General features: G+C 46.9%; 1 protein-coding gene across 1 annotated transcript in view; it reads right to left on the minus strand.

Annotated features, from left to right (window-relative positions):
- PGPEP1L (pyroglutamyl-peptidase I-like) overlaps window positions 1–23,462 on the minus strand; it is a 70,266-nt gene that overhangs the window by 12,214 nt on the left and 34,590 nt on the right. The window lies entirely within an intron of this gene.

The raw sequence follows: 23,462 nt of genomic DNA on the forward strand, positions 1-23,462 counted from the left end.
ACCAGCTGAGCTCTCGGGGACCTGGCATTTAAAGACAGTGCCCAAAGGTCCTGCTTCTGCTTATCAGCTGTTTCTTTTCAAGCTTCCAATGAGGTGCTCAAACAGCCTCGACTACAAGCTGGCATTAGAATCCCTCCCCCTGCTGGATTCCACTGGAACTCTGAGTGTGGCGGCACTCCATAGCCGGCCACCTTGACATTTCAGGGCAGGAAATAGAAACAGGCAATTTAAGCGAAATAAATACAGATGTCACACTTTGCCTCACACCAGCTCAGCTCACCTTTTGCCATCAACTAGATTAAGGAAAACATCTAATGTTTAGAGATCTTTGGATATCAGAAATGCAGATAAGGAACTGCAGACCAGTATAAACGAACTTTTCCAAGGATTACCAAGGAATTATCCTCCAGGATCCTCCTGATGCATTTTCTTTTCCTGACTAGAGTGTCACCCTCGACCTCTTTCCCTCCCAGTTGTCCCAACATGGGGAGCTGGCACCTTGGCAGGTCTGCCATGTCACAGCTCAGGGACTCTGCTAAGGAGCAGCCAGCATCCCCTGGAAAGAGGTGACCACTGTCGCCCATACTGTGGCGCTGGAAGTCCAGGGGCTTGCTGGTTCCCCTGGAGCCCTTTGAGCAAGGGGAGCAACAGATGGAGGCAACAGATGGAGCCAACAGACACCCTGCACTGAGGACAGAGAGCAGACAGAAAGATAACTACACCTGCATGGGCTACAGGCCTCCCAGGCTGCCTGGATGGCTCTGGGAAGTCTGCAGTCATCCAGAGCTCACTGGGTTGTGTGGTTAGCTGTACTGGTATTGGGAGAGGGAACTATGGACTAAAAATATGTCCCCGACCCAAATTCATATGTTGAAACCCTAAGGTTTAGATGAGGTCATGAGGGTAGGGTCACGCATGACGGGATTTCACGCATATATGCATGCATACTAGGTCAGGTGTGTGTGGTTCTTTGCAACCCAATGGCCTCTAGCTCACCAGGCTCCTCTGTCCATGGGATTCTCCAGGCAAGAATACTGGAGTGGGTTGCCATGGTCTCCTCCAGGGGATCTTCCTGACCCAGGGATCAAATCTGCATCTCCTGTGTCTCCTGCATTGGCAGGCATATTCTTCACCCCTGAGCCACCTCGGAAGCCCACATAACGGGATTAACACTCTTAAAAGAAGCAGAGAGGCCAGAGCCTTTCTTTCTTTGCCATTTGAGGCAGGACACAACCAGAAGATACTCATCTTTAAGTCAGAAAGAAAGTTCTCACCAGAAACCAAATCTGTTGTCACCTTGATCTTAGACTTCACTTACTTCTCTGTGCAAAATACATGCATGTTGTTTAAACCACTCAGCCTGTGGTATTTTGTTAAATGCTGGGCTGGGAGAAACACAAGCTGGAATCAAGATTGCCGGGAGAAATATCAATCACCTCAGATATGCAGATGACACCACCCTTATGGCAGAAAGTGAAGAGGAACTAAAAAGCCTCTTGATGAAAGTGAAAGAGGAGAGTGAAAAAGTTGGCTTAAAGCTCAACATTCAGAAAACGAAGATCATGGCATCCGGTCCCATCACTTCTTGGGAAATAGATGGGGAAATAGTGGAAACAGTGTCAGACTTTATTTTGGGGGGCTCCAAAATCACTGCAGATGGTGACTGCAGCCATGAAATTAAAAGACGCTTACTCCTTGGAAGAAAAGTTATGACCAACCTAGATAGCATATTCAAAAGCAGAGACATTACTTTGCCGACTAAGGTCCGTCTAGTCAAGGCTATGGTTTTTCCTGTGGTCATGTATGGATGTGAGAGTTGGACTGTGAAGAAGGCTGACCACCGAAGAATTGATGCTTTTGAACTGTGGTGTTGGAGAAGACTCTTGAGAGTCCCTTGGACTGCAAGGAGATCCAACCAGTCCATTCTGAAGGAGATCAGCCCTGGGATTTCTTTGGAAGGAATGATGCTAAAGCTGAAGCTCCAGTCCTTTGGCCACCTCATGAGAAGAGTTGACTCATTGGAAAAGACTGTGATGCCTGGAGGGATTGGGGGCAGGAGGAGAAGGGGACGACCGAGGATGAGATGGCTGGATGGCATCACTCACTCGGTGGACGTGAGTCTGAGTGAACTCCGGGAGATGGTGATGGACAGGGAGGCCTGGCGTGCTGCGATTCATGGGGTCACAAAGAGTTGGACGTGACTGAGCGACTGAACTGAACTGAACTAAAGCTGACTAATACAGGGGAGCTTCCAGCCGGTAACAAGATAAGTCCTGGTTGAGTTTCAGATACATGCCAGTTCATCCATCCAGCTCATTATAACTCTTGAAAGTGACACAGCCAACCTGGGACTGAAGTCAGAAACTGATTTGGGAATCTGAGGAACTCTTTCCAACCTGTAATCATGCAGAGTCTCCAGGCACTGTCTCATGTGGAGGCTCTGCTCCCTCAAGCATGTGTTCTCTCTAATGCGCACGTGCACACACACACACACACACACACACACAGTGCCCTGGGCCATCTACACTGTGACCCATGGCAGACAATAGCATTTTACAAAAACTAACCCAAGCTGGTGGTCATCAGCGGCCTAAGCCTGGAATGAGGAGGGTACAGGGCGCTAAGGGGGCCATGCAAAGTGAGACCCCATAAAGTGAGACTCCAAAGAGTATGGACTTTGGAGTCAGAGAGATACAGGTTTGAAACCTGGCTCTGCCATCCTTTTCTTTTTTCTTTTTTTTGCTACAGTGAGTCTTTGTTGCTCGGGCTTGAGTTGCAGAGACTGGGGGCTTCTCTTGTCGAGGAACACAGGCTCTAGGCATGGAGGCTTCAGTACTTGCGGCACACTGGCTTGCTAACTGCTGCTCATGGGCTCCAGAGCGCAGGCTCAGTAGTCATGGGTAGGCAGAGGTGCTCCACAGCATGTGGGATCTTCCCAGAGTGGGGATTGAACCCATGTCAGGGGATATTGGCAGGTGGATTCCTACCCACTGTGCCACCAGGGAAGTCCTGCCACCTTTCATTGGGCAAATGTGGGCATGTTATTTAGCTTTGGTATACCTCTGTTTCCTCATCTGTGAAATGGGCATAAATAAAAGTTGGAGGGGCTTTCCCAAATCTTTAATGACTCACAAAAAGTGCCCAGCACAGTATCTGTCACATAATTGGGGCTTTATATGAAGGCCCAATACATATAATGAGTCCATATTAATTGGAGAAAGTCATGCAAGAGGGATTTATTAAAAGTGATATTTATTAGAATGATTACTTTTAGCCTGTCAGAAGCAGGGAGTAGAATATTCTGCAGAAGCAGACGGCAGGCCACTGGTTGCCACCACCCTTTCTGCCAAGGAGGGTTGGTGGTTTTTGCAAGGAGAGCGTCAGTTCTATGCAGAGGGAGCCAGGAGTTTGTACCTTCCAGACTGGCACACTTTCTCACCTAGAATTGCAGGGTGTTTTGTGCTCAAGGGGCCGGGGACAAAGCCTGGTATAACTCTTACCAAAGTGGAATTCAAGGTACTGCTCTCGCCAGAGGAATCACCAGGCTCCGTGGGGATCTGAGAGCTTGTGCCAGGCCCACAATCCTTCAAAAAGCCTGAACCCCACCAGTCACAAAGGCCTTCGGGAATAAGGGAGCCCCGCCTTCTGCCTCTTCCACCCACTTCTTCCTGCCTCCATGTCATCCAAAATCTGGTCGCCAGGAACACACGGAGGTTTAACAAAGAGAACTCAGTTGCTCTCTGAATTTTTTTCAAATCCACCAAGGCTGCGGCACCAGCTGGTGCTGCAAAATGGTTGCTCTTTTTCCACAATCTGAGTCTTCTCTCATCTAATGGGAGACTGGCTAGTACCATGAAGCAGGAAAGGATTTCTTCATTCAGACTTCTCGAATGCTTGCAATGTGGTCCTCTGCTGGGGCATGGCCTGTCTGGGAGGTTCACATTCTCAGAGGAGGTGGAGTATAGGAATGGGACGTGATCGCAAGACTCCTGGTTCTTGTTCCAAGGGCTGTGTTGGGCCGCACTGGGCTGTGGGAGTCTGAGGACCTTCGAGTATTAGGGGTTAGGAAGGGGCTTAGACCCCATGCCTCCCTCTTCCTATTGTGTGTTTGTTGTTCAGTTGCCCAGTCCTGTCCGACTCTTTACAACCCATGGACTGTAGCACACCAGGCTTCCCTGCCCTTCAGTATCTCCCAGAGTTTGCTCAAATTCATGCCCACCGAATTGGTGATGCCATCCAGCCAACTCATCCTCTGTTGTCCCCTTCTCCTCCTGCCCTCAATCTTTCCCAGCATCAGGGTCTTTTGAGTCAGGTCCTCATATCATGTGGCCAAAATATTGAGCTTCAGCTTCAGCATCAGTCCTTCCAATGAATACTCAGGGTTGATTTCCTTTAGAATGGACTGGTTGGATCTCCTTGCTGTCCAAGGGACTCGCAAGAGTCTTCTCCAGCACTATAGTTTGAAAGCATCAATTCTTTGGTGCTCAGCCTTCTTTACGGTCCAACTCTCCCATCCATACATGACTACTAGAAGAGATGTAGCTTTGACTATACAGATTTTGTTGGCAAAGTGATGTCTCTACTTTTTAATATGCTGTCTAGGTTCATCATAGCTTTTCTTCCAAGGAGCTCAGTTCAGTTCAGTTGCTCAGTTGTCTCTGACTCTGCGACCCCATGGACTGCAGCACGCCAGGCTACCCAGTCCATCACTGACTCCTGGAACTTGCTCAAACTCATTTCCTTGAATCGGTGATGCCATCCAACCATCTCATCCTCGGTCATCCCCTTCTCCTCCTGCCTTCCATCCTCCCCAGCATCAGGGTCTTTTCCAATAAGTAAGTTCTTCACATCAGATGGCCAAAGTATTGGAGTTCCAGCTTTGGCATCAGTCCTTCCAATGAATATTCAGGACTGATTTCCTTTGGATTGACTGGTTAGATCTCCTTGCAGTCCAAGGGACTCTCAAGAGTCTTCTCCAACACCACAATTCAAAAGCATCAGTTCTTTGGCACTCAGCAAGCATCTTTTAATTTCGTGGCTGCAGCCACTGTCTGTAGTGATTTGGGAGCCCAAGAAAATAAAGTCTGTCACTGTTTGGGCAAATTATTGAAACTTGCCAAGCCTCAGTTTCCTGATCTGCAAAATGTAGTAAAAATAGGACCTCCCTCACAAGGGCTGCTGTGAAAGTTAAGCAAGACCATGCATGTGGAGATACAGCCTAAGAGGACTGCCCAGAGGGGCCTCTGATCTGAGCTTGGAGGACTAGCAAGAGTGTTCAACGGAAATAAATTAAGGAGTGGGAGCTTGGAGGTGTGTGCAAACCGCCTTCCCTCCTCCCTTCTTCCCTCCCTCCCTCCCTCCCCCCTCTTTCCCTTCTCCTTCCCTCCTTCTCTTGCTCACTCGTCCATCAGGTATCAGATGTGGATGTGGCAGAGGCCCTCCTGGGGCCTCTGTGCTGGGCTCTGGCTGAGGGTCTTGTGTGCCTGTGTGTGCATGTCTGTGGGCTGACAATGGAAGAGGAAGCGATAGCCGGTTCTTCTTGACCTGCAGGGTTGGAAGGAACCTGGGAACCATCGGCTGATCCTGGAGACCCAAGCCCATGCTCCCTCCAACCCCATCTAGGCTGGAGGTGCCTCATGGACACAGAAACTAGGGGCAGAGCTGGGAGGGGCTCACTAGGCACAGGAAGAAGCCGTGGAGATGACAGGGGGTCTGACGTATTAACTACAGGACAGCCACCAGTGGAGCATAATGCAGCTATTCTAAATGATTTAACAAAGGATGTACTGACACAGAAAAACCCATGAAAAGATCAGTTTAAAAATAAGGATCTCAGTCTGTTTTTTGCAGCCATTTATGGAAACAGGAACATACTGAAAACAAGGAGAATTAGGGGAGATTCTCATTTCTTTCTATATTGGTCATAACATTTTCAAGGTGTATGTAGTATTTTTCCGGTTCTAAAAACTTAACAAATAGTCTGGCTGATAATCAGACTAGCTGCCCCAGAAGCACCCTTGCCCCAGCACCTCACCCCAGCCCCCTAACCTTGTCACCATTTTACAGATAAGGAAACTGAGGATGAGTTTAAAAGAAGGGAGCCATTCCAGACAGTCCTCACAAAGGAGGTGCCACCAGAGCAGTAAGGGCTGACCCAGCTCTCACCAAGGGCCTGGAAAATCTTAGGATTGTTTCCAGGTCATACTCTTTTCCTTAACAAAGCCAAGTTCCGCTCTCCACGTTTGACAAATGTCCAGCCTACACCCAATATCCTTTGGTTCAGTTCAGTCGCTCAGTCATGTCCAACTCTTTGCAATCCCATGAATATCAGCATGCCAGGCCTCCCTGTCCATCACCAACTCCCGGAGTTCACTCAGACTCACGTCCATCAAGTCCGTAATGCCATCCAGCCATCTCATCCTCTGTCGTCCCCTTCTCCTCCTGCCCCCAATCCCTCCAGACATCAGAGTCTTTTCCAATGAGTCAACTCTTCGCATGAGGTGGCCAAAGGACTGGAGCTTCAGCTTTAGCATCATTCCTTCCAAAGAAATCCCAGGGTTGATCTCCTTCAGAATGGACTGGTTGGATCTCCTTGCAGTCCAAGGGACTCTCAAGAGTCTTCTCCAACACCACAGTTTAAAAGCATCAATTCTTCAGCGCTCAGCCTTCTTCACAGTCCAACTCTCACATCCATACATGACCACAGGAAAAACCATAGCCTTGACTAGACAGACCTTAGTCAGCAAAGTAATGTCTCTGCTTTTGAATATACTATCTAGGTTGGTTATAACTTTTCTTCCAAGGAGTAAGCGTCTTTTAATTTCATGGCTGCAGTCACCATCTGCAGTGATTATGGAGCCCCCCAAAATAAAGTCTGACACTGTTTCCACTGTTTCCCCATCTATTTGCCATGAAGTGATGGAACCAGATGCCATGATCTTATTTTTCTGAATGTTGAGCTTTAAGCCAACTTTTTCACTCTCCTCTTTTACTTTCATCAAGAGGCTTTTTAGTTCTTCTTCACTTTCTGCCATAAGGGTGGTGTCATCTGCATATCTGAGGTGATTGATATTTCTCCCAGCAATCTTGACTCCAGCTTGTGCTTCTTCCAGTCCAGGATTTCTCATGATGTACTCTGCATAGAAGTTAAATAAGCAGGGTGACAATATACAGCCTTGACGTACTCCTTTTCCTATTTGGAACCAGTCTGTTGTTCCATGTCCAGTTCTAACTGTTGCTTGCTGACCTGTATACAGATTTCTCAAGAGGCAGGTCAGGTGGTCTGGTATTCCCATCTCTTTCAGAATTTTCCACAGTTTCTTGTGATCCACACAGTCAAAGGCTTTGGCATAGTCAATAAAGCAGAAATAGATGTTTTTCTGGAACTCTCTTGCTTTTTCCATGATCCAGTGGATATTGGCAATTTGATCTCTGGTTCTTCTGCCTTTTCTAAAACCAGCTTGAACACAGGGAGTTCACAGTTCATGTATTGCTGAAGCCTGGCTTGGAGAATTTTGAGCATTACTTTACTAGCATGTGAGATGAGTGCAATTGTACGGTAGTTTGAGCATTCTTTGGCATTGCCTTTCTTTGGAATTGGAATGAAAACTGACCTTTTCCAGTTCTGTGGCCACTGCTGAGTTTTCCAAATTTGCTGGCATATTGAGTGCAGCACTTTCACAGCATCATTTTTCAGGATTTGAACCAGCTCAACTGGAATTCCATCACCTCCACTAGCTTTGTTCGTAGTGATGCTTTCCAAGGCCCACCTGACTTCACATTCCAAGATGTCTGGCTCTAGACTAGTGATCACACCATCGTGATTATCTGGGTCGTGAAGGTCTTTTTTGTACAGTTCTTCTGTGTATTCTTGCCACCTCTTCTTAATATATGCTGCTTCTGTTAGGTCCAGACCATTTCTGTCCTTTATTGTGCTCATCTTTGCATGAAATGTTCCCTTGGTATCTCTGATTTTCTTGAAGAGATCTCTAGTCTTTCCCATTCTGTTGTTTTCCTCGATTTCTTTGCCTTGATCACTAAGGAAGGTTTCTTATCTCTCCTTGCTATTCTTTGAAACTTTGCATTCAAATGGGTATAACTTTCCTTTTCTCCTTTTCTTCTTTTCATACCTATTTGTAAGGCCTCCTCAGACAACTGTTTTGCCTTTTTGCATTTCTTTTTCTTGGGGATGGTCTTGATCACTGCCTTCTGTGTAATGCCACAAACCTCCGTCCATAGTTCATCAGAAGCTCTATCTATCAGATCTAAGCCCTTGAATCTATCTGTGACTTCCACTGTATAATCATAAGGGATTTGATTTAGGTCATACCTGAATGGTCTAGTGGTTTTCCCTACTTTCTTCAATTTAAGTCTGAATTAAGACCTACAAGACGTTCTAGAACAAACACCCAAAAAAGATGTCCTTTTCACTATAGGGGACTGGAATACAAAAGTAGGAAGTCAAGAAACACCTGGAGTAACAGGCAAATTTGGCCTTGGAGTATGGAATGAAGCAGGGCAAAGGCTAATATAGTTTTGCCAAAAGAACACACTGGTCATAGCAAATACCCTCTTCCACCAACACAAGAGAAGACTCTACACATGGACATCACCAGATGGTCAACACCAAAATCAGATTGATTATATTCTTTGCAGCCAAAGATGGAGAAGCTCTATACAGTTGGCAAAAACAAGACCAGGAGCGGACTGTGGCTCAGATCATGAACTCCTTATTGCCAAATTCAGACTGAAATTGAAATACTTTATAATAAATTAAAAATGATTCAAAAATGGAGGGCCTAGCACCATGGTATCTCTTGCTTGAAGGGTGTCGAATTCCCTTTTCCTTCAGGAAAGCAAGCCTGTTCAGGGATCTGCAGACATACAAAGCGAAGCTAGCTTTGGGACAGCTATGAAATATTGTTCAAGGATAATTTGATTTCTATTTTGACTAATAGAAATTCACACCCATTAGGTGGCCAATAAAAGAAAACAACAATTGTTGGCAAAGATATGGAAAAATTGCAACCTTTGTGTGCAATTGGTGGAAATGAAAAATGGTGCAGCCGCTATGGAAAACAGTATGGACATTCCTCAAAATATTAAAAATAGAATTACCATATGATCCAGCAAGCCTAAGTCTGGGTCTTATCAAAAAGAATTAAAAAGCAAAAGCTCAAAGGGCTATTTGCATATTCATATTCAATGCAACATTATTCACAATAGTCAAGAGATGGAAGTAACCCAAATGTCCACTGATGGAGGAACAGATAAACAAAATGTGATCTATACCAACAATGGAATATTAATCAGGCTTAAAAAGGAAGAAAATTCTGGCATATGCTACAACATAGATGAGTCTAGAGGACAATCTATGCTGAGTGTAACAAGCCAGCCACAAAAAGACATACTGTGTTATGTATGTAATCATACTATGTATGATTCTACCTAGCTGAGGGATCTAAAGTGAAAGTGAAAGGTGCTCAGTCATGTCCGACTCTCTATACAGTCCATGGAATTCTCCAGGCCAGAATACTGGAGTGGGTAGCCTATCCCTTCTCCAGTGGATCTTCCCAACCCAGGAATCAGACTGGCGTCTCCTGCATTGCAGGCAGATTCTTTACCAACTGATCTATCAGGGAAGCCCATGAGGGATCTGAAGTGGTCAAATTCATAGAGACAGAAAGTAGAATAATAGTAATCAGGGATCTGGGGGAAGGAAAATGGGGAGTTGTTCAACAGAGTTTTAGTTTTGCAAGATGAAAAGTTCTGGATATCTGTTGCACAACAATGTGAATATACTTAACATTGCTGAAATGTACACTTAAAAATGATTGAAATGGTAAATTTTATTTTGGTAAATTTTAAATGGTAATTTTTTTTTAAAACGTAGAAATGAAAACTCTGATTATTTCATGCCACGCCTCCAATGGATCAACTTGCAAACTTGCAACTTTGCATTTTCAAAATCATTTTGAAAATGATTTGGGGTCCTCGAGAAAGTGCTGATGTAGGGAGTATTGGCAGACAAAGGTCGGATGGGCCTGCACACCTCTCATCTCTGCTTAGGAGGTTGGGCAGGAAAGAGTTAACCCAGCAGGCAGAGGCCGCTCAAACTCTGCACATTGCCAACAAACACCTGTCTTCAGGACTGGTCCTTGGCTGGCTCCTAGGAGAAAGAGCTCTGAGCCCTTGGGGTGTTCTGCCTGATTAGAGCAGTTGTATATGCCTGTGGCCTTCGGTCACATCATGCTAGTTTGATTAGAGTTTATGCCAACGCTGTGATTTATGGCGGACGCCTGTTTTTGCTCTGGAGTCGAGTAGCTTAGGTCAGGCATGCAGGCGCTGCATACCTATGTGACTGAGCCCAGTAAGAATCCTGGGCACCGAAACTCCGATGAGCTTCCCAGGTTGACAACACTTCATGCCTGCTGTCACGTGGCATTGCTGGGGGAGTTCCATGGCTCCATGCAGCTCCACTGGAGACACCACTTAGGAGCGTGCACCTGGTCTCTCCTGGTCTCTGCTCCATGCATCTTCCCCTTTGCTGAATTCAACTGGGACCCTTTTCCTGTAGAACACCACAACTGCGTCTGTGAGCATAACAGCTTGAGGGTGGTCTTGGAGAACCCCTGACACACAGAAATCTCAGTGTCTCTTGGACCCTGACTCTCCTTTAGAATCATTTCTTCATTTTCTCTTACAGCTGTTTTTTCCAAAGAGAAAAGAAGGCAACTTTCTCTGTTTTCATTCATTTTTTTCCCCAACATTTTTCAAGTCCGTCCTTTGGCCAAGCACTGTGCTGGCCCTGTTCCTACCACAGATAGGAAACACCTGTGCAGAGCAACTGTCCTCAGGGCAGGTAGAGGGTGGGCAGGAGAGATGGTACTACTAGGGTCAACTTGGAGGTTACAACACATGGTAGAGTCAATCAGGAGAACAGACTTGGAGCCTGGTGGGTACAGTTCAATTCTGCATTTGCCCCTAAAGCACCAACTCAGGCATTTGACTTTGGGCAAATGACTTTGACTCCAAGAGCCTAGATGTCTCATCTACCAGTTCAGTTCAGTTCAGTCACTCAGTCATGTCCGACTCTTTGCGACCCCATGGACTGCAGCATGCCAGGCTTCCCTGTCCATCACTAACTCCCGTAACTTGCACAAACTCTTGTCCATCAAGTCGGTGATGCCATCCAACCATCTCATCCTCTGTCGTCCCCTTCTCCTCCTGCCTTCAATCTTTCCCAGCATCAGAGTCTTTTCCAATGGGTCAGTTCTTCGCATCAGGTGGCCAAAGTACTGGAGTTTCAGCTTCAGCATCAGTCCATCCAATGAATATTCAGGACTGGTTTCCTTTAGGATAGACTGGTTGCATCTTCTTGCAGTCCAAGGGACTCTCAAGAGTCTTCTCCAATACCACAATTAAAAAGCATCAATTCTTTGGTGCTCAGCTTTCTTTATGGTCCAACTCTCAGATCCATACATGCCTACTAGAAAAACCATAGCTTTGACTAGACGGACTTTTGTTGGCAGAATAATCTCTCTGCTTTTTAATATGCTGTCTAGATTGGTCATAGTTGTTCTTCCAAGAAGCAAGCATCTATTAATTTCATGGCTGCAGTCACCATCTGCAGTGATTCTGGAGCTCCCCCCTACCCCAGAATAATGTCTGTCACTGTTTCCATTGTTTTCCCATCTATTTGCCATGAAGTGATGGAACCAGATGCCATGATCTTAGTTTTCTGAATGCTTAGTTTTAAGCTGACTTTTTCACTCTCCACTTTCACTTTCATCAAGAGGCTCTTTAGTTCTTCGCTTTCTGCCATAAAGGTGCTGTCATCTGCATATCTGAGGTTATTGATATTTCTCCCGGCAATCTTGATCCCAGCTTGTGCTTCATCCAGTCTGGTATTTCGCATGATGCACTCTGCATAGAAGTTAAATAAGCAGAGTGACAACATACAGCCTTGATGTACTTCTTTCCTGATTTGGAACCAGCCTGTTGTTCCATGTGCAGTTCTAAATGTTGCTTCTTGACCTTATTACAGATTTCTCAGGATACAGGTCAGGTGGTCTGGTATTCCCATCTCCTTAAGAATTTTCCACAGTTTCTTGTGATCCACATATCCAAAGGTTTTGGCATAGTCAATAAAGTAGAAGTATATGTTTTTCTGGAACTCTCTTGCTTTTTCTATGATCCAACAGATGTTGGCAATTTGATCTCTGGGTCGTTTGCCTTTTCTAAACCCAGCTTGAACATCTGGAAGTTCACTGTTCACACACTGTTGAAGCCTGACTTGGAAAATTTTTGAGCATTACTTTGCTAGCGTGTGAAATGAATGCTATTGTGTGGAAGTTTGAACATTCTTTGGTATTGCCTTTCTTAGGGATTGGAATGAAAACTGGCCTTTTCCAGTCTTGTGGCCACTGCTGAGTTTTTCAAATTTGCTGGCATACTGATTGCAGCACTTTCACAGCATCATCTTTTAGGATCTGAAATAGCTCAACTGGAATTCCATCACCTCCACTAGCTTTGTTCGTAGTAACGCTTCCTAATGCCCACTCGACTCTGCATTCCAGGATGTCTGGCTCTAGGTTGGTGATCACACCATCGTGGTTATCTGGGTCATGAAGATCTTTTTTGTACAGTTCTTCCGTGTGTGCTTGCCACCTCTTCTTAGTATCTTCTGCTTCTGTTAGGTCCATACCATTTCTGTCCTTTATTATGCCCATCTTAGCATGAAATCTCTAACTTTCTTGAAGAGATCTCTAGTCTTTCCCATTCTATTGTTTTCCTCTATTTCTTTAATTCCTCTACTGCATTAATTACTGAGGAAAGCTTTCTTATCTCTCCTAGAACTCTGCATTATAGGTATACCTTGCCTTTTCTCCTTTGCCTTTAGTGTCTCTTCTTTCCACAGCTATTAGTAAGTCCTCCTCAGACAACCATTTTGCTTTTTTTTCTTGAGGATGGTCTTGATCACTGCCTCCTGTACAATGTCACAAACCTGTGCCCATCATTCTTCAGAAGCTCTATCAGGTCTAATCCCTTGAATCTATTTGTCACTTCCACTGTATAATTGTAAGGGATTTGATTTAAGTCACACTTGAATGGTCTAGTGGTTTTCCCTACTTTGTTCTGTTTAAGTCTGAATTTTGCAATAAGGAGTTCATGATCTGGTACCTCCTGGTACCTGCAAATCCTTATCACACTGCAGAAATTCCTGACTGGCTTCAGGTTTATGCTCAAGCCCCTGTGAAACTACTACAAGATGGCAGAGTAGATGGATGTGCACTCTTCTTCTCCTGCGAGAACTCCCATTGCTGAACACCCATTGCCAGGAGAATGTTGAATCCCACCAAAAAAAAGAGACCCCATGTCCAAGAGCAAAGGAGAAGCCCCAGAAAGACAGTAGGAAGGGCGGAACTGCATTTACAATCAAACCCCATCACCTAACAGAGACGCTTGGAGGGCTCACACAAAATCTTGTGCACACCAGGACCCAGGGACCCCACAGAGACTGAGCCAGACCTGCCTTTGAGTGTCTGAGTGTCTCCTGTGGAGGTACGGGTCAGCAGTGGCCTGCCGCAGGGGCAGGGGCTCTGGGCGCAGCAGACTTGGGTGTGGCATAAGCCCTCTTGGAGGAGGTTGCCATTCACACCACCATAGAGCCACCAGAACTTACACAGGACTGCGGAAACAGACTCTTGCAGGGCACAAACAGAACCTTGTGTGCACCAGGACCTATGAGAAGGGAGCAGTGAGCCCACAAGAGACTGATCCAGACTTGCCTGTGAGTGTCCAGGAGTCTCCAGCGCAGGCGTGGGTCAGCGGTGGCCTGCTGCGGGGTTGGGGCCACTGACGGCGGCAGTACCTGCATGGGACCTTCTGAAGGAGGTCGCCGTTATCTTCATCACCTCCACCATAGTTTGGTCTCAGGTCAAACAACAGGGAGCGAACACAGCCCCACTCATCAACAGAAAATTGGATTAAAGATCTACTGAGCATGGCCCTGCCCATCAGAACAAGACCCAGATTCCCCCTCAGTCAGTCTCTTCCACCAGGAAGCTTCCATAAGCCTCTTACCCTTCTCTATCAGAGGGCAGACAGAATGAAAACCACAATCACAGAAAACTAACCAATCTGATCACATGGACCACAGCCTTGTCTAACTCAGTGAAGCTATGAGCCATGCCTTGTAGGGCCACCCAAGGCAGACGGGTCATGGTGGAGAGTTCTGACAAAATGTGGTCCACTGGAGAAGGGAATGGCAAACCACTTCAGTCTTGCCTTGAGAACCCCATGAACAGTCTCGTGTATAAACCTGAGCTATTACTGCTGCCCTTGCAGTGGCTCGCACGGTGATACTGTCCCTGGAGAGGCATTTGAACACATGTAGAGTGCTCTTAGTGTTTGAAGGGACACTGCTGACAATGCCTCGAGGCTGAGATGCTATAATAGGCTTCAACGCACCTTTCACTTTATCCCACACTGCACACCACAACAGTCTCAGAAGAATAATGCTAACTAACTCCACCTTAAGCAACATGATGACTGAAAAGTTTAAGATATTAATTTTTGGTTTGCTTTTGCTTTTTGTCCTTAAAGTAACTTGCTGTGTTTCAAAACTACTCATCACAGCTCCTCTCTGTGTGGTCGTCTCACCAACTGGACATACCGTTAGGTTCATTAACCCAACTTTACCCATGATTTCCATGGATTCCTTTTTAAAAGTATTTAGTGATGTTTTATCAGTATGTAAAATGAGTTACATGGCTCCACAGTTAAATCCACAGAACAGCTTTACTCAAAGAAGCCTAGTTCCTTTGCTTTCCCCTCCCCTCCATAAGAAACCATGTTTTTAGTTTTATGATTTATCCTTCACTTTCAATTTTCATAAGCAAATATGTGACATATATTAAGGTATCCCCCTGCTTCTTATATACACTTTCCCCATCTTTGTGAAGCTGTCTTTTCTTATTTTTTGCCAGCGTACCTTTGGGAGAGCTTCCAGAAATTTTTCGGATTGCTGAAGCAACATGTACATCATCTTGCTGGGACTGCCAAACTCCTCTCCACTGGGGTTGTACCACATTGCGTTCCCTCCCGCAAAGTCTGACAGTGCCCGACAGCCTTACAGCCTTGCACACTAGTTGTCAAACTTCTGGAATTTTTGCCAATCTGGTCTTAGCATGGCTTTAATTTGCTTTTCTCTTATGAGCCAGTCTGAACATATTTTCACATGGGTAAGAGTCATTTACATTCCTTTTTCTGTAAAGTGACTCTCCATATCTTAGGCCTACTTTTCTATAGGGTCATTCGCCATTTTCCCCAATTTATAGAAGCTCTTTGCATATCAGCGATATTTCCTTTCCACTTATAAGCTTATCAGCTGCATCTGGCTTATGATGGCGGGACAGGACTGGGAGGGGAAGAGAAAGGATGGGAAGGAATACAGAGTAGCAATAGGAAGTCTGCCACGTTCAGAGACCTGGCTAGAGCGGAAGGTTGGTAGAGACTGCCGCTGCAATTTCCTGTGTAGAGGGACATGGCTGGATGTTATTAGTCTCTGAATATACCTCAGTGGTTTTTGTCCCAAGAATAAAACTACACCTTCATGGTCTGTCAACGGTACCCTCAGCCCCAGTGAGTCCCCATCTGGGAGCCTGGGGAGACTCAGGCTTCTGCGTGTGGCTCCCAGACCTACACAGGCCCCTGGTCTTCTTTGCAGCCAGGAGCAGAGGCTTAATCAGAACAGCTACTTGATACGCAACAAGCAAAATCAAGGCTGTTGGCAGCGGGAAGGTGCTGTTTAGGCTACAAGAGCAGCAGTTGGTGCTCTTGACGGGCTGAGCAGCTGTGGGAAGTAGAGTCATTAGCTGCATGGTCCTTCTGGCAAGTGAGTCGTTTTACAGAATAAAGTGTTCTCTGGGTGTCAATCCCCCTAGACTTTCTAACCACAGAGGTCCTCAAGCTCAGGTCTGCTCAGCCCACCCTGTCTCTGCAACTGGGTGGAAAGGCACCCTCATCCACTCAGCACATCTGACTTTCTCCCAGTGAACTACAGATGGAACAATCAACCCCAAATTATCTCAGCCCAGAAGAACATTCCTGCTGCAGGTCTATTTCCTCATTACCTGGAGGCACGCAGTCAAAGGAACATGGGTCTGGAAAGTTGGGGCAGAAGCCTGTTCCCTCTGATCTCCTCTCTGCCTCTTCCAACTCTGATACCCATGGTCCTGCGATGCTGCCCAAGGCTTTACAGCAGCAACTCCCTCCTCGTGGTCCCCTTCCCAAGGGACAGCTGCCCCTGGTCACTCAATCGAGATGTCACGTCCTCAGAGAGGCCTTCCTGGCCCACTACTGCTAGAGGACTGCCCGGGTCACTGTCCACTACGCCACCGTGGCCTGTAATCTTCATGGCCCATAGGACTCACAGACAGTTCTTGCTCAGCTTTTTGTTTCTTGTTTTTCTTTCTTGTTTCTTGTTTTTTTTTTTTTTTTTTGTGCGTGTGTGTGTGCGTGTGTGTGTGTGTGTGTGTGTCTGCTGCCACTGCAGAGAACCAGCAGCACCAGAGCGGGTGCTCGAGATGCTGTGGGGTGAGCCGGGCCCTGACCAGCCTGTCTCTGAACTCTGCCCCACTGATTCTGAATGATTGCATTCTTCACTGGGACTCCAGCAGGATTCCAAACAAAACACAATTGATAAATGCCTACTTAGACTTCTGCAATTTTATCAAACAATTTTTCCCAGTCACCTAGATATGAACATTTGACTGATCAAAAAAAAAAAAAAAAAAAGTGCTTCATGGGGCATACGTTGGATAGGGAACCAGGAGTCTCTGGGGTTTTATTTCAGTTTATTTTTCAAAATCGAATGTGGGAGATAATTTTGCCTGTGTGTTATATTGGTCATGATTCTAGTCAAGCCAGACCACCTGATTCACATCAGTAAAAATTCTTGGAAATAAACGTTCTAACACAGAGATACAATATATTATTTTGAAAGTTATTTTCAGTTCCTAAATCGGCCAGTCAGGAAATCAGAAGGGATTGAGTTAATGATACTTCTCCACTCCTTTCAGTGACCTTTGTCTTGATTTAAGTGAAAGTGTGAAGTCACTCAGTCATGTCCAACTCTTTGCGACCCCGGGGACTGTAACCCACCAGGCTCCTCTGTCCATGGGATTCTCCAGGCAAGAATACTGGAGTGGGTTGCCATTTCCTTCTCCAGGGGATCTACCCGACCCAGGGATTGAACCCAGGTCTCCTGCATTGCAGGCAGACGTTTTAACCTCTGAGCCACCAGGGAAGCCTTGTCTTGATTTAAGGGTACTTATTTAATAGAATTTATATTAACACTGTGCTGCTAATCAAACTGGCAAGGGTTTTAGAAACCATAACACCCTAGTGTTGGGGTGTGTAATGAAACAAGAAGTACTCTCATTCACTCCTACTGCAAAGGGGAATTGGTATAACCTTTCAGAAGGGTAACATTAGCTCGTGTGGTAACATATGTCCAAGATGGTGTTACCAAACCTGGCCAAGCTACTGACACCAGGTTGTATTGAAGGAAGGTACAGCGTTTACTACAGAGCCAGGCAAGGAATGGGCAGCTCACGCTCAAAAGAGCCAGACTTCCTGATGGCTTTCAGGGAGGGAAGGCAACACTGGGGGTGCGGGGTGCCGGGAACATGAATTTCTTCCGACTGATTGGTGGTGAGGCGACAGGGTGGTGTTTCAGGGATCTTAATGATTAACTTTCTGGTTCCAATCAGTCTGGGATCTACACGCTTGTAGTCCGTGTACAGCCACCATCCCTCACCTGGGTTGGGGTAGGGTGTCTTAGTTTCTGCAGAACAATGCGAAGATTTGCATCATAGTGTTCTGTCCACCCCTTGAGGAGGAACTGGAACTCTGTGTTGTCCCTGAACTATGGTTTAAACCATCCTTGGTTTTCTTGCTTGACTGCTTTTCCTCTGATTCTGCACTCCCTCACGTCCCTAATTAGTAACTGCTTGACTCTATTCTTTGGAATTCTGGGGAGGCCCAGGAGATGAAAGCCTTTTTCTACAAACAAATGTGGGACACGGAGGGCCAGCAAGGTCCTACTCAGTTTCCATAGCTCCAGTTATGGAATGAATGTTGGTGAGAACGTTGGAGTCCTCCCCCAGCTTCACAGGTTGAAGCCCTTATTCCTTGTGTGATAGTATCTGGAGATAGGGCCTTTGGCAGACCACTAGGTTTAGATGAAGTCGTGAAGGTGGGGCTGCCACAACTGTCTTAGCATCTTTATAAGGGCATGATGAGATCAGAATTCTGTCTGCATGAAGCATGTATACACCAAGGAAAGACTTTGAGGTCACAGCCAAGAAGTGGGCCCTCATCAAGAGCCTAATGGTGCTGGCTGGCACCCTGATCACAGACCTCAGCCTCCAGAACCATGACAAAGAGATGTTTATCGTTCAAGCCACCAGTCTCTGGTATTCTGTTACAGCAGCCAGAGCTAAGAAAGCCCCCAGTGGAGCATGCCTTCAGCAGTCACCTCCTGGTTCATTGCCTGCTGTCATCTCCTCCCACGGTGAACCTGAGCTGGCCCGAACTCATCTTCCCACCATAGTTCAGCCAGTTCAGGGCCGAGGCCGTGAGAGGGCTTGGCGGTTTCTAACCTAAGCTCTCCCCTGGGGAGAGCTGTCCCAGATGCTGTCCCAGCACCCCAGCCAGACTCTGTGATCCTGCCTCCATGTCTCCCTACTACAACCACAAGAGAGGCCCAAGCACGACCAGCAGAACCGTCCCGCCCAGCCCAGCTGACCCATGAAGCCAAGAAGGACAATAAAATGGTGGTTGCTGACACCATTATGTTCTGGGGTGGCTGCAGCAGTAGATGTGGTCCATGTGCGGGTTGAAAAAGAGTTTCCAGACACCCAGCATCTCAGAAGAGAGTGAATTTATTGAGAACAAAGAGCAGAGATAGTGTAGGGTGCTGCAAACACAGTGGGCTGACTTCCTGACAGACCAGAGACAGTGGACCCCTTTTGTGGCCCAGTGGCCAGATTTTATAGGCTCAAGACGAAGAAAATTCCTGCTGGAAGGGTGGTGTCCCTTCCAGCATCCCCAGTGCAAAACAGTTGAGTAAAACTGGGAGCACATACACCACACTGGGCTTCCCTTTAGACGGGGAATTACCATCTATTTTCCTGTTTCTTCGTGATCTTTGGAGGTCTTAAGTAATGTCTCCTTTGTAATCGGAAAACTGAACAAAGCACATTGTCAAAAGATTTTTTTTTTTTTTTTGGCTTCCTTGGGAAAGTAGCTTCATTATTAATAACAACAGTATTTCTTCATAAATATTAATTTTGCCTCTGCCATGTTTCGAGGCCTGTGCTGGATGCTAGAGACAAACTGGAGACCAGGACAGAAGAGAAGCACGGGACACAGAGAAGCATTTGATGGGCGAGCGCAGGTGGCCAGGTCCAGGGATAAATGTGGGCAGAAATAAAGACCGATGGAGAAATAAGCCAGACACAAAGGACAAACAAGAAATGACTCCGCTGACATGAGGCTGCTAGAATAGTCAAATCATAGAGAAAGAAAGTATAGTGGTGATTACCAGGGAGCAGGAAAAGGGTCGTTAGAATTCAGGTACAGAATTTCTGCTTGGGATGATGGAAGGTTCTGGAGATGAATGCTGGTGATGGCTGCACAACAGAGCGAATGAACTCAATGTCACTGAATCGTACGCTTAAAATTGTCAGTTTTATGTTACGTATATTTTACCACAGTTTTAAAAAATGACAGATTCCCCATCACTCTTTTCCATCAATATTTTTTAACCTCACTAAAACGTACAGTCTGAAGAAAGACTAAATTCAAAGTAAGTCCCTTAGGTGAGGCTGATGTCTCCGTATTTCAGACAGGGCTGATAAGCAGCAGAGGATTTTAACAAAGTCTCCCATTTTCCACGGCTGAAAGCCTTCTGGAATTCTACGGCATCAAGATTTAGAAGTTCTCTTCTCAGAGGATAGCAAGGGCATCTGAAGAGTGTCTGAGCTGAAGTGTCAGCTTTGCTGAAGGAGTCCCAGGATTTGTGGAGTTCTTTTCTTCTAAAGAGACACCACCCTTCCAGCAGGAATTTTCTTCATCTTGAGCCTATAAAAACTGGCCACTGGGCCACAAAAAGGGTCCACTGTCTCTGGTCTGTCAGGAAGTCAGCCCACTGTGTTTGCAGCACCCTGCACCTCTTTGTTCTCAATAAATTCACTCTCTTCTGAGATACTGTGTGTCTGGAAACTCTTTTTCAACCCACACATGGACCACAAAATTGTGGCGGCCTGTATAGGGACTCGTGGGGGTCCCCCCCAGCTCTCTCATTTCCTATTCCTTGAACCCTCTGCAAACTGCCACGTGGCTGTGGAAGCAACTGAAGTACTCTGGCCAGGGCTAATGTCAGGCATGCTCCCAAGGCCACACAACCCGCGGCGCCCCAGTCGCTGCCAGCCAAGCAGATGAAGGCTCTCCTCTCCCCTCTCTCCCTTAGGCTGAGAACCAGACCAACAGCATGCAGGCATGGGTCAGGCACATCAAAGCCATTAGCGTGCCTGCCGCTTGAAGACTCCTGTAAAAGGAGAGGGGAGTCTTGGAACAGACCAAGCTATCAGAGTGCCCGTCCCCAGTAAGACAATTTGACAATTTCCAAGAACCGTGAGGTGCGTGTTGTTTCCGACAAAACACTGAGCCCGTCCCTCCTTTGGCCGCTGCCCTCCCAGCAGGATTATGAGGTGGGTTCCTCAGCCTGTCTTCCCTGCTACTTTCACTTTCTGACTTGCAGGAACCTAAGTGCTGCCTCTGAGCCATCTCGGAAGTGCCTTCCCATGTTTCAGGGAGTCGTCAAGCGATGCGGCACCCAGTTTGCGGCACCCAGTTGCTCCCGGGAGCCTCTTGTTTCTTTCTCTCTCTGCTCGAGTCACACGGCCCCTCAGTCACACAGTTTGTGCCTCTGTCTCAGACTTAGGGATCACCTCTCAGTTGGAGGGAGCTGTTGGGACATTTGGCCATTTTGTGCCTCAGACACACAGAGATCACTGGGACAGAGGGGACATCTTCCTGTCAGCCAGTGACGCTCAGTATCCCATTCTATGGCGTTTAGGCTAAGAATGGGTTCTGGCACGCCCTGGAAGTCTTCCTCAGACTCACTCCTTGGCTGGGTTCTTTGGCACTGGAAAAAATTTGATCCTGAAAATCTCACAAAGAAAAGGCTCATTTCCTTTTGAGAGTTGGCCTGGTCCCAGTATAAACTGGGGGGCCAGGAGAAATGACCTCTTCATGGCACACTGAGTTATAACACAATCCTCCAACTCAATCTCTTTTGCTGAAAGCAGGAAAAGGACTCAGAGGTTCCTTACGTTCAGTCCTTTACGGCCCTTAGTCAGAATCTGGATCTGAGGGACGCGGGCCGCATGGGTCTTTCTGCTGCCTCTCATCCCCTGGCCCCTCCGTCTCCCTCCCCATCAGACCTTCTAGATGACTCCCTACTTGATCTCTTCTATCCACAACCCAGCCAACCCTTTAGCTTCAGACTCAACTCACACCTCAACAGTGTCTCAACAGCCCTCCCTTATCAGGACGAAGACCCCATCTCCCTTTTCCACACAAGACTGAGGACGACCCAATGCCAGGAAACAAAGTCTGACACACTTGCCTTAAAGGGAGTGGTAAATGCAGACATGGGCACTGTTAGAGCCCATGCTTCCTTTCCCATGTCTGGCATTTTTCAGATTCAAAACAAGTTAGGTTCCTTCAGTCAGGACCCCATCACTGTGATTAAGGAACTGCAGGCCCTCACTATAGTCCTCAGCCTAACTTGGGAAGACATTCATGTAGCTGACCACTTGCTGTGCTCACAAGGAAAAGAAGAGGATATGGGCCTTAGCCTAAGCTTGAGCCGATAAGGCACATTCTCAGAATCCCAGCGAAACCTGAATGGGGGCAGCTGCAGTCCCAAGAGTAGAGCATGGATGAAGCAGCCAGGCCAATGATAAAGGGCTGGCAGGGGGACGAACTAGGAAAGACCATATGCTCACCTGCCTGCCAGAGGGCATGAGAAAGGCAATCATCAAAACTGTTCATTATAGCAAGCTTAGGGAGTTTCCCTGGTGGCTCAGATGATAAAGAATCTGCCTGCAATGCAGGAGACCCAGGTTCAGTCCCTGATCAGGAAGATCCCCCGGAGAAGGGAATGGCTACCCACTCTAGTATCCTAGCCTAGAGAATTCCATGGACAGAGGAGCCTGGCAGGCTACAGTCCACGGGGTTGCAAAGAGTCGGACACAACTGAGCAACTAAATTGTTCATTTTTCCACTTGGGGAAGTTACTCAGGATCCTTCTGAGAACCCTGTCCTTCCTCAGGCCTGGCTAGCAGTCGCCATGAGAAAACATACCCACTTAGATCCAGATACTAATGAAGGAAGGGCTATCCTTGTAGTCCCCTTTATAAGCCAGTCAACCCCAGACACTAGGCAAAAGCTTCAGAAACTAGGGCAGGGTCCACAAGCACCATCCTGTGTCTCCCTTGCTAAGGCCTTTAAGGTCTTTAACATCAGGGAGGAAATTTCTAGGAGGAGGTGGGAACAGAGGGGAGGAGAAAAATTTTAAATAACATGCTCAGTACATGGCTCTTGCCCTTTCAGTACCTCCCACAGCAGGGGCCTCCGGGTGCACCTCCCTTTCTCAGAAACCTCCGACGAGCTGCTACCAGTGCGGTCAGCCAGGGAGCATGGGCAGGAACCCTGCTCCACCACCGATGCTTACTGTCACCAGAGGGGCCCCTGGAAGAGAGTTGTCCCTCCTTCCCTCAGGCAGGTAGGCCAACATGATAGCCATCCAATACCAGAGGTGCCTCTGAACTCAGCACTCACAGCCGAAACCCATGTCAGCTCCCGCTGGCAGTGGTAGGTGACGATCAAGAGCAGCAGTCAGACTGCGTTTTAAGTCTTGACCTCCTGGACACAGATGACTAAAGGTGCCCGGGGCTCAAGCGACAGGCCCCTGTATCCCCTATAAAACTATAAAACCTGGGTGACCCTGGATGTGGTAGGGGCCACTGAAACCTTTCTGATTGACCCTCGGGCTACTTATCCAGCCCTTCTCCGGTCCCACTCACTGTCCCTCAGTCCTCCTAACGGGGGATGGACAATCCTCCTATGACCGTTTCACTCGCCACTACCTTGTTCCCTGAAAAGTACTCTGCTCACCCACTCCTTCTTAGACTTCCTGACCTGCCCCACCAGATTTGTTAATAAAATTTAAAGCTACTTTAGCATTCATGCCAGTAAATATGGCTTTAACAACAACTATGAAACCAGTTCTAGCTAAAATCCTGTCCCAGATCCTGAGGCGAGTTCCTCCAAAAGAATGGGATACTTCTACTTCCAGCAGGTTTGTGACAGCCACCCAAGTAGTT

Source organism: Capra hircus, chromosome 21 (assembly GCF_001704415.2).
Source record: "Capra hircus breed San Clemente chromosome 21, ASM170441v1, whole genome shotgun sequence".
NCBI lineage: Eukaryota > Metazoa > Chordata > Mammalia > Artiodactyla > Bovidae > Capra > Capra hircus.